The sequence below is a fragment of the Manacus candei genome, unplaced genomic scaffold (genome assembly GCF_025592945.1).
Source record: "Manacus candei isolate 608988 ecotype Guabito, Panama unplaced genomic scaffold, ASM2559294v1 h1tg000014l, whole genome shotgun sequence".
NCBI classification, from domain to species: domain Eukaryota; kingdom Metazoa; phylum Chordata; class Aves; order Passeriformes; family Pipridae; genus Manacus; species Manacus candei.
Window position 1 is genome coordinate 44299203 of NW_026138062.1, and position 10063 is coordinate 44309265.

The window sequence follows — 10063 nt, forward strand, 5'->3', positions numbered from 1 at the left end:
TTGAGTTGTGCCGTGAGACTAAACCAAATCCTACTTATTGCTGTCTGTGTTAGGGGTTGACAGTAATGCACTTAAGTATTAGTGCATTACCAGGTTTCAGTGTTTTCTGCTTTAGACCAGTCGGGAGGTTGAGGCCTCAGACAGCACTTCAGACAGTCCTACAGTAGAGGGATTTGGTACCTTTGCTTGTGGGCTTTCCATGGGCTCTGGTGATGCTGAGCACTTCTTCCTGGAGGAATGGCATGAAGCTGTGTCAGGGGAGGTTTACTTCAGATGTTAGGAAAAGGTTCTTTCCCCAGAGGGCAGTTGGACCTTTTCTCCATGCAGGAGACTTTCTTGGCACATAACTGCTCCAGCCACCTTCCACGTTTTACAGAGCACAGGGGGCAGTTGCAAGGGAATATTTTCTATTCTTGCTATCCTGTCCACCCTCACAGCTGCTGCCAACTCTTTCTCTCCCACAGACATGCAAGTGTTCCATCATTCACAGAGGAGGAAGGCCCAAGCTGCCATAAGAAAGACAGCCATCTCTCTGTGTCAGTAACTGTGGTTTAAACATGCTTCAAAATGGCTTTTTGTAGTCTCTTTGTTGGCTCGTGCTTTCTTCTTCCCAAGACCCCCCACGACAAGTGTTATCCCCTGCAGGAATGTCCTGAGAAGATATCCTGAGGTGTTCTCATTGGCCCCTTTTAACCCCTTCCTATTGGTCGTTAACCTCTTCCTGCGACCTGTAATTGGTTACCCTGTGAATCTTCCTAACCCTATAAATGTAACATCCCCAACAATAACTCTCTCTTGCCTCCTCTCCACGCTGGTGTGCTGTCTCTGTGCCTGCCATGGGACCACTTGAGTGGGGGGAGGGGAGAGCACCTCTCCTCTCCAGGCTCAGGACCTGAAGAAACCCCTGGCGCTGGAGTCCCCCCCCCATCCACATTAAACCATTGGAAATGGTTCCTCAGATGGAAATGGAACTAGAACTGATGCGCCCCTCACCATGGGGGGAAAGGGATCCAGATCTCTCCAGTGTAATTAACCCAGCAGTCCTTGGGCCATTTCAAGTTTTACTTTTCAAAGCATACACAGGGTTCTTTACTATCTCGAGATACTGTAAAGAGAAGAGGCCACACACTTTTCCTCAAGACTACTTTTACTGATAATTTTAGGGGAAAAAATAAGACAACTTGGCATCCAAAGGGTGTCATATTATCAAAACAAAGCATATGCCTTTGCTTTTATCTGCTCTAGTCCTCATGGCCACCCCCCTAGCTGGGACTTGAGGCCCACTGGCCATTCTGGGGTTCCAGGGTGAGGGGCAGTGTTCTCACTGTCCCTGCCAACATGAGGCTGGGTTAGGGGCTGCAGGAGCTGTGGTGTGTTGAAGCATTCCTGGGCTGCCTTTGACTGACAGCTGCTCCGGGGGCTCCAGGGGCCTGCCATGAGGGATACGTCACTGCCATGAGGGATACGTCACTGCCATGAGGGATACGTCGCTGCCATGAGGGATACGTTGCTGCCATGAGGGATACGACGCCATCTCACCTCCGTGAGGTTCGACCCATTCCTTCCCCTCCACACACACACACACACACACACACTCACCCCTCCGAGGTGGTTCCAACCCAACAATATTTTTACTGATCCAGTGTCTCACACCTCCCAGAGCAAATCACCGGGAATAACCTGTATTTGACATCGGTTCACTTTCAGTGTGGTCACCACTCTGGAGGGTGCAGCTGGGGGAGCAAATGGTAAGGAAAGGATAGGGAGTGTGTAGGACAAGGGGAATTTCAGAAGAAACATATATTAAAAAAGAATTTTCTGCTAGTATGATTGAAATATTAGCAGTCTAATCCAAGCATCAATAATAGTCCAGATCTAATAATTATGGAAGAAAGAGAAAGAATATTTCAATGCAGTAAAAGCTTCAATAGTAATATAATAATGAAAAGGATGCGGTTACAATTATTTTCACCCTGTTTAGCTTCTAGATCCTTTCTGCCTCACTCTTTCCATGCTCCTCCTAAGGTTGATGGTTTCATTTTGGGGATTCCTGTTGAAGGGGAGTTTTGGCCCATTGCCAGCATCTGGACTTATTTGCTGGAGGAGTACAATGTTCTTGATGGTGTTTTCCTCTCCCTCATTTTAGGACCCACATGGGGTCCCATTTACATATTTGCTAACACATTTTTACACCTTATTCTTTTTCATTGCTCTGCAGCTCCACATTACACTTGAATTTATGATATATGGTGCATTTTATATGTGTTAGAAATACTTGTTCTTTTTTCTCTCTATTGCCCCTAAAGCCAGTTTTGGCTAGCACCTGCTTGTTCACCTTATGCAGCTTGTAGAGATCCAGGAAAGCTCAGCTGGAGCAAGCCTTCCCCTGAGGCCTACAAAGCTCAGTACAAAGCCTGTGGCTTCTTAGTGACAATGGCAATACTATAGTACAGGTTTGCGTTGTAATAACTGGTAGTCTGCAGTCCATTCCCCCTGTGCAACATCCAGTCACTAATCAGGGATGTTTGAAGGCACATCCTGCCCCCCCTATTAGTAGCCACCTCTGGGTCTGTTTTGAATTTTCTTTATAAGACATTTTAATCAGACATAATTCCAGAGAAGAAAAATTAATTTTTTTCAGAGATAAGTTGACTCAAACCGGTCTTTCTCCTTGTTCTTCAGATCTCCCAAATTAACTATGTGCTCCATTTGTTAAGGAAGAACTTTGTAAAACGAAAGAAAGAGAGTGAATTCACTGTGTTTGTCACATCTTATAAAATCCATAAGAAAGAACCATTTCTTCTTAAATGTCTGTAAGAGACCAAGCCTATATGATCATGTGGCTGGTATCTCACCCAAATTAGTTGGCAGGGGAGCACTAATAAATCAGATTAGACAGGTAAACCTACTGTTCCTGTAATTTTAAATTGTTAGCTTTCAACAATCCTATTTCTGTCTGTCAAAGATATTCCAAGGTGTTCAGTGGTGGGTCACTTCATCTCAAACAACCAACCAAGGAAGAGGGAAGACAAAATGCAGATGAAAGGGAGCACAGCTCACAAAGGGCTTGTGAATATTTAGTGGGGTTCATGTGATTATCCCTAGTGAATATAACTTTATCATAGAATTATTCTCCCAGAATCATTTAGGTTGGAAAAAAACCATTAAGATCATCCAGTCCGACCGTAAAATTGTGCTGAATTGAGACATCTATAGCTGAGCTAGTAATTCATTGCTTTCTTTATAGTTAAAGGAGAGAGAAAGGGTTGGATTTTTTAGGGTGCAGTTCATCCCATCCAACACAGATGCTGTGGGATTTTGCAGTGCAATCCTTGGTGTGAAAGAAAATAAACACGCTTTTCAGGAAACAGGGGATTTTATTCAAGTAACAGAAACATTTCACAAAGCACAGTATCCTAGGTCTGTTTGCCGAGGTTTCAAAACTCACAATAAAATCATCAGGAGCAGAGGAAGAGCTTTGAGTTTTATTGCTCTTGTCACTGTAGGGATTATGTTTCACAGAAATCTGTTAGACAACCCTGAGTCTTAATATCTATATAGCACTTCTGTTACTTGTTGGTGATGGGTCTTGCAGTGGAGCACTACAGCACTTCTTTTTTTCTTTGTCTTTGAAGGTGGGTATTTTTATGTTTTATAGATTTATTATATTTATTATATATTTTCATTGTATATATTTATTATATATATTTGCAACCTACGAACCCTCAGCCTGCTCATCGTCAGGTAGAAGGGGTAGAAAGTCTGTCCTTTCAGCAGAATTGCACCTTCTGCTCTCCAGAGGGCATCTTGGGGTGACAAAATTATTCAAGCCCAGCTGACCAAGTCATGATCTCCAAAGTAACAAGCTCACACCTGTTCTGGCCCCCTACCGGGGCCACAATTCCTGCTAGCAAATCTGCTCCAGGCTCCTCCTGGGAGCCTACTGCAGCACGAGCCTCCCACGAGGTCAGGGCGTCCTTTCAGGCATCCATCTGCTCCAGCGTGGGGTCCTCCATGGGCTGCAGGTGGAGCTCTCCTGCACCATGAGCTTCCCTGGGCTGCAGGGGCACAGCTGTCCCACCATGATCTGCACCACGGGCTGCAGGGGAATCTCTGCTCCGTTGCCTGAGCACCTCCTTCCCCTCCTTCTTCACTGACCTTGGGGTCTTCAGGGCTGTTTCTGTCACATATTCTCACTTCTCTCTCCGTCTGCAGTTGCTGTTGTGCGCTGTTTCCCCCCCCCTTCCTATGTTATCCCAGCTACACCCTCCCCAATGGACTCAGCCCTGCTCGGCGGCGGGTCGGTCTCGGAACCGGCTGTGGTGCCGCGTCACAAGCCCCCTCTGTGATGTCTCGGCGGTCCACGGCTGCTGTCCCGGCTCCAGACCCTTGCTGGCCGTCATTGCTGACTCCGCCGCGACGGGATCAGCAGCGCTTCTCTGGCTTGGACCGTCGGGGGCTGCGAAGCGCAGCTACCACTCGGCTCTCGCCTTTCAGATCGACCCATCTTCTCCCCACACCCCATCCCCCTCTCCCCACACCCCATCCCCCTCTCCCCACACCCCATCCCCTCCCCGCCCGGGACTCGGCAGAGTCTACCGGGCATCTCCTGTGTCTGCTGAACCCAGGCCGAGGCCGCCGAACGCCGAGAGATGGCCTGGGTCGACCTGCACAGCGCGGCCGCCCGCGGCGACCTGGACCAGCTGCGGCGGCACTGGTGGCTGAAGAAGTTCCTGGTCAACAGGCGCAACGCAGACAAGCTGTAAGGACAAACAACAAAGCCTCCACCTTTTGCAAAATGTGGAATTTGTCAAAATTATCTAAAGTCAGGGTGGTTTTCTGATGGATGTACTTTATGTACTTTCAAGCCTAAGCAGCAACGAAGGATACCATCAGTGGAACAGACAGCATCTAGCATCCCTTAGTATTATTTATTTTATTTCTTTTGTTTTAATTATTACTCTATTTTAATTTAATTGTTATTATAGGTTTTACTTTTGATTCTCCTTCCTGTTTCACTGGGGCAGGGAGGGAGAGGGTGTGAGCAAGTAGCTGTGTGGGGCTTAATTGTCATCTGGGCTTAAACCAGGACAATTGTGTATGTTTAATTTCTAGGACACCTCTGCATCTTGCTTGCATAAATGGCCATGCAGATGTTGTTCGATTTCTAGCAGGCAAGAATTGCAAGCTTAATCGTCGGGACAAATATAAGAGATCACCACTGATGCTGGTATGTGAAAGGGGCATATGTTGTCTTATGATTGAAGATGCTTGAACTTTCCAGTGTTGGGAAGACGCAGGAGTTCTGACAGAGAACAATGTAGACGTTGGAAGTTATTCCTCCTTTGTGTCTTCTTTCCAGGCAGTACAGCACCAGCACAGAGATTGTGTGGCTATTCTGCTGGAGCATGGTGCCAACCATGACCACAGAGCTGCTACTGGTAACACCGCCCTTCACTTTGCTGTCCTGATGTCTAGCAAATCTCTAGTGGAGCTGCTGCTTGAGCATGGCGCAGATATTGATGCTAAGAATGAAGTAAGCTTGGACTTTAGGTAAACCTCCTCTTCCCAAGTCAACTTGCTTGACTTTTCTCTGTTATTCTAAGAGAGATGATTTTTCCTTTCAGCTGGGATACACTCCACTTACTCTTGCCATCACTGAGCGTTGCAAAGGGATGATCGAGTTCCTTCTTCAAAAAGGAGCTGACGTGAACGCTACAGATAATCATAAAAGGTGAAGGATTTGGTAAAAGCACGTGTGGGACTCCTTAGCATTGTTTAAGTTGGATTGATGGGAGGCATAAGAAGGAGCTTTGAAAAAGGGCCAGGAACCACCCAGAAGGAGCTCCTTCAGTGTGACTTGTGAAAGCAGACCTGCGCTCTGCTGCTTGCTTACTTCAGGGGATGATTTCCACACTGAGGACTGCAAGAAAGCATTGTCTGTGGTCCCACATGCACACGCACGCGCGCAGGCACACACACGCAACCTGAGTCTGCTCTGGGTGGATGGCTGGCCTGGAGACCTCCTGAGGTCCCACCAACCTGAATTCTCCAACACTTCCAGGTGTTTGGCTGTGCTTTCCTTCTGCCAGTAGGAGAGGGGAAATGAATTGTCTGAGAAGCAAAGAGGGATTAAAGTAATGACACGTAATGCCTGCAGAAGCTGACGTATTTACTCTTATCTCCTGGATGCCCTAGGACCCCTATGGAAGTTGCTGCTATTCTTCAGGATAAGGATGCAGTAGAAGTTCTTCTTCGCAATGGCGGTGTTATCAGTGAAGAAAGCAGTGGAGTGTTTGGAGTTCGAGCTTTTGAAAGACTATTTCGAGATGAGTCGTAAGTGTTTTACATCCTTGCTAGAGCAACTGCATTCTCAGAATGTCCGTGCTGATGTACCGCCCTTTTTGGTAACAGCGGCAGGGTTAAATGAGGTGCTGAGAGCTTTATTGAAGTGTGACACCTTCTGATGCATCTCTTTCCATGTAAAGGGTAGATTTGGAAATTGAGGAAAACATCCCTCCTCCCCACCAAACCCAGTTCTCTTTGAGAATTCACCTGTGTGCTTCCAAGTTCCATTCTACCCCCTAGCAGCAACTACCTGCCTTTTGTTTCAGAGGGGATCTAACTGATATCCCCTAATTAAAACTCTTCAGTGCTTTTCCTCTTCCCGTGGATAGCTTTGCACCTCTGGCCATTCACTGGCTAAGGTGGCTATGTGTGCTTAACTAGACTGAGGAAAAAAGCCCTCTATCCTAGTGATGGTAGCCAAGGGATGTGTGAATGAATTGCATTATGCCTATGAGCATGCCTTGCCTAGCCATAAACAACTGCCTGTGAACTCTTGTCACTGGATCTCAATTTCCTCTCCCCCTGCCCCTTCTGTTAGCCTGTCTTGATGGGAAGCAGGAGAGAAGGGAGCCTGGGTAAACTGTGGAGTAAAAACCCCTTTAGGACTAAAGCATGTTTGAGGATTGCTCTAACAAAACAAGGTATTCATTCCTCCCCTCCAGGTTTCTGTTGTGCTAATGCACCATTCTGCATAGCAGCCTTGGTCTGGAGAATGCGTTTAATTTCTTTTGTTGTTTGATTGGGGTTTTTTGTTTTGTATTCCTGCTCATGAAACAAACCTGACCTCCAACTGACCCAAGGTTGTTAGAATATGACACAGGTCTCAGAATGCAAGTGCAATATTTGTTGGCCTCTTAATATCCGACTTAGGAGCCCTCTGAACTTCAGGTCTTCAGAGGAACCATGGGAATTTCTGAAGCCCTTCAAAGTGAGGACTGGGGTTGAGGAGACATTGCTCCATCTTAATGTTGAGACATTAGTATAACATCCAGCTGAGGAAGAGGCTTTGGAGATGTCAGCCTGCCAGGGGCCTAGTTAATCTCTCTGGTCCTTGAAATGGAGAGGGGGTTTATCAGATGAGACAGTAGCCAGCAGGGGTGAGTTACTCCACAGATAGAATAGGCACCTGTAGCATGAGCATGCCTGTAGTGAGGATTTCAGTCTCCACTACTCTAGGACTGCAGTATGTTTTGTCTGTGTGTGACCCTTTAGCAGTTGTCTATGAATAGGGTTAGAATGGCACATGCATGGCTGTTGCTCTTCCCGTGGAGAGTGCAGGAAAGTCTGGGGGCATTTTTACCTATTGCATTTCCTCCCTTTCTATCTTTAGTACTGCTAATGAAGGAGAGGAATATGAATGCTATGAAAGGAAGGGACAATGTTGTGCCAGAGGCAGAGAAGAAATTAACAGCTCTTGCTCTGGGACAACTGCTGACATTCTCTCAAACACACCTGCATTGCCAGAATCATGTAAGACTCTTCGCTATCAAGGAGGTAAGAAGGAAAAATCAATGTGGCCTGTAGGAGAATGATAACCCATCAGTGTGATGCATGTCTTGAGGGAGGTGCCAAAGCAGAGGAAAATCAGCACTCCAAGGAGTGATGCGACTCTTCTCATATTTGTTAGGTGTCTTGCCAGGAGTGAGAGAAGAGCAGAAGAAAGACAAAGACTCCTCCTGGGATTCTGAGGTACCTTCTCTAGAAGAGGCAGTGGAGTCCCTCTGAATCACTGGCTTCTGGGATCATTACTGTCTGCAGCTGCTTTTGCCAAATGCTTGTAACTCAGACCTTGACATGCCAGTGCTGCAGAAAAAGTGTTCCTGTAGGACTGGGACAAAGTGAGGTCTAGCTGGTTCTCCTTGCAGCTGACCTCCAAGCTGGATTTCTAAAAAACGACAAAGCAGTAAAGTTTCTGTTAGAAGACTGGCTTGGTGAAGATTGTTGATTTTCTATCACACTGCAAACATCTTCCACTCCAGTCACTGTCAATTGGTTCCCACATGACTCACAGTCTAGAGACTTCTTTCTTCTGCCTGCATTCTCTCTGGATTGGGCAGGAGTACTTCATCCCCTTTGGAAAGCCCTGCTCAAGAGAGATGCCGAACGTGCTGGCTGTGTTTGCATCTTTTGTTCCTTCCATCACCTGATCCCGCTTGTTAGGTCTTTTGGCTAAAGCTGACGTGTTGTGCGTGGAAGTGGGTTGAGAAGGAGCCTTTGCCAGTTCTCAGACATGTCTTTTTCATTACACAGACTGATTCCAAAGGTCAAGGGAAAGTGTCCGCTGACCCGACGCTTCCTGCTGCAGTGGACAAGAGTTTGGATGCGCGCTCTGTTGCAGTGGAGCACGGCAAAGGTAATTTCAGAGGGACTAAATGGTTACCTTTGTAAAGTTCCCTGGGGTGACATGACTGGGGAGAAAGCAGAGTGAAATAAACCCTCAGAGTAATGACCAACCTGTTATCCTTTGTTAGGGGTCTTGCCAGCAGCAGGAGAAGAGCAGAAGGAAGACAGTGACTCCCCCTGGGATTCTGAGGTACCTGCTCTGGAGGAGGCAGTGAGGTCCCGCTGGATCAATGGCGTCTGGGCTCCTTTCCCTTTGCTACTGCTTTTGCCACACGCTTGCACCTTGGACCTGGACATGCCAGTGCTGCAGACAAAGTGTTCAGTTAGTGCAGGGACAAAGTGAGGTCAAGCTAATGCCCTGGGTCTCCTTGCAGCTGACCTCTCAGCTGGATTTCTAGAACAAAGCAGTAAAGCTTCTTGCTGCTACTTACAATCTTCTAAAATACTAGAAAACTCTTATAGTGAGGATTGCTGTTTTCGACCCCACAGCCTCCTTCCATGGATCCATTAATGTCAGATGGATGACTGTTATGACCTCCAGTCTGGAGGTGTGTTTCTTCTGGCTAGGTTCTCTCTGGATTGGGCAGGAGTACTTCATCCCCTTTGGAAAGCCCTGCTCAACAGAGATGCCGAACGTGCTGGCTGTGTTGCCCGTTTTGTTGCTTCCGCCAACTGATCCCGCTCATTAGGCCTGTTGGCTGAAGCTGAAGTGCTGTGCGTGGAAGTGGGTTGAGAAGGAGCCTTTGCCAGTTCTCAGACGTGTCTTTTCAATTACACAGACTGATTCTGAAGGTCCCTGGGATGTATCGAAAAATGTGCTGCTTCCTGCTGCATTCGGCAATAGATTGGACGCACGTGCTGTGTTAGTACGGAGCGGCAAAGGTAGTTTCAGAGGGACTAAATGGTTACCTTTGTGAACTTCTCTGGGGTGACATGGCTGGGGAGAGGCAGAGGGAAATAAGCACTCAAAGACGTGCCTTTTACCTTTTGTATAGGAGCCTTGCCAGCAGCAGAAGAGCAGAAGGAAGAAAGTGACTCCCCCTGGGATACTAAGGTACCTGCTCTGGAGGAGGCAGTGAGGTCCTCCTGGATCAAAGGCGTCTGGGATCCTTTCCCTTTTGCTGCTGCTTTTGTCACACGCTTGCACCTTGGACCTGGACATACCAGTGCTGCAGACAAAGTGTTCAGTTAGTGCTGGGACAAAGTGAGGTCAAGCTAATGTCCTGGGTCTCCTTACAGCTGAACTCCAAGCTGGATTTCTAGAAAAAAGCAGTAAAGCTTCCTGCTGGTTACGGTCCTCTGAAATCCTCCAAGACTGGCACTGTGAGGATTGCAGGTTTCCATGCCACAGCCTGCTTCCTTGCATCCATTA

At 47.3% G+C, this 10063-nt stretch overlaps 2 long non-coding RNA genes across 2 annotated transcripts; both read left to right on the forward strand.

Moving 5' to 3' along the window:
• The first annotated feature begins 4567 nt into the window (after nt 1-4567).
• Nucleotides 4568-6287, forward strand: LOC127467948 (uncharacterized). Its single transcript, XR_007903366.1, has 4 exons — nt 4568-4762; nt 5116-5536; nt 5628-5734; nt 6199-6287. It is a non-coding gene; the product is annotated as an uncharacterized LOC127467948 (long non-coding RNA).
• A 1-nt stretch (nt 6288) lies between these two features.
• On the forward strand, nt 6289-8037 carry LOC127467946 (uncharacterized). The gene is made up of 3 exons (XR_007903364.1): nt 6289-6336; nt 7679-7842; nt 7976-8037. It is a non-coding gene; the product is annotated as an uncharacterized LOC127467946 (long non-coding RNA).
• The last annotated feature ends 2026 nt before the right edge of the window (nt 8038-10063 follow it).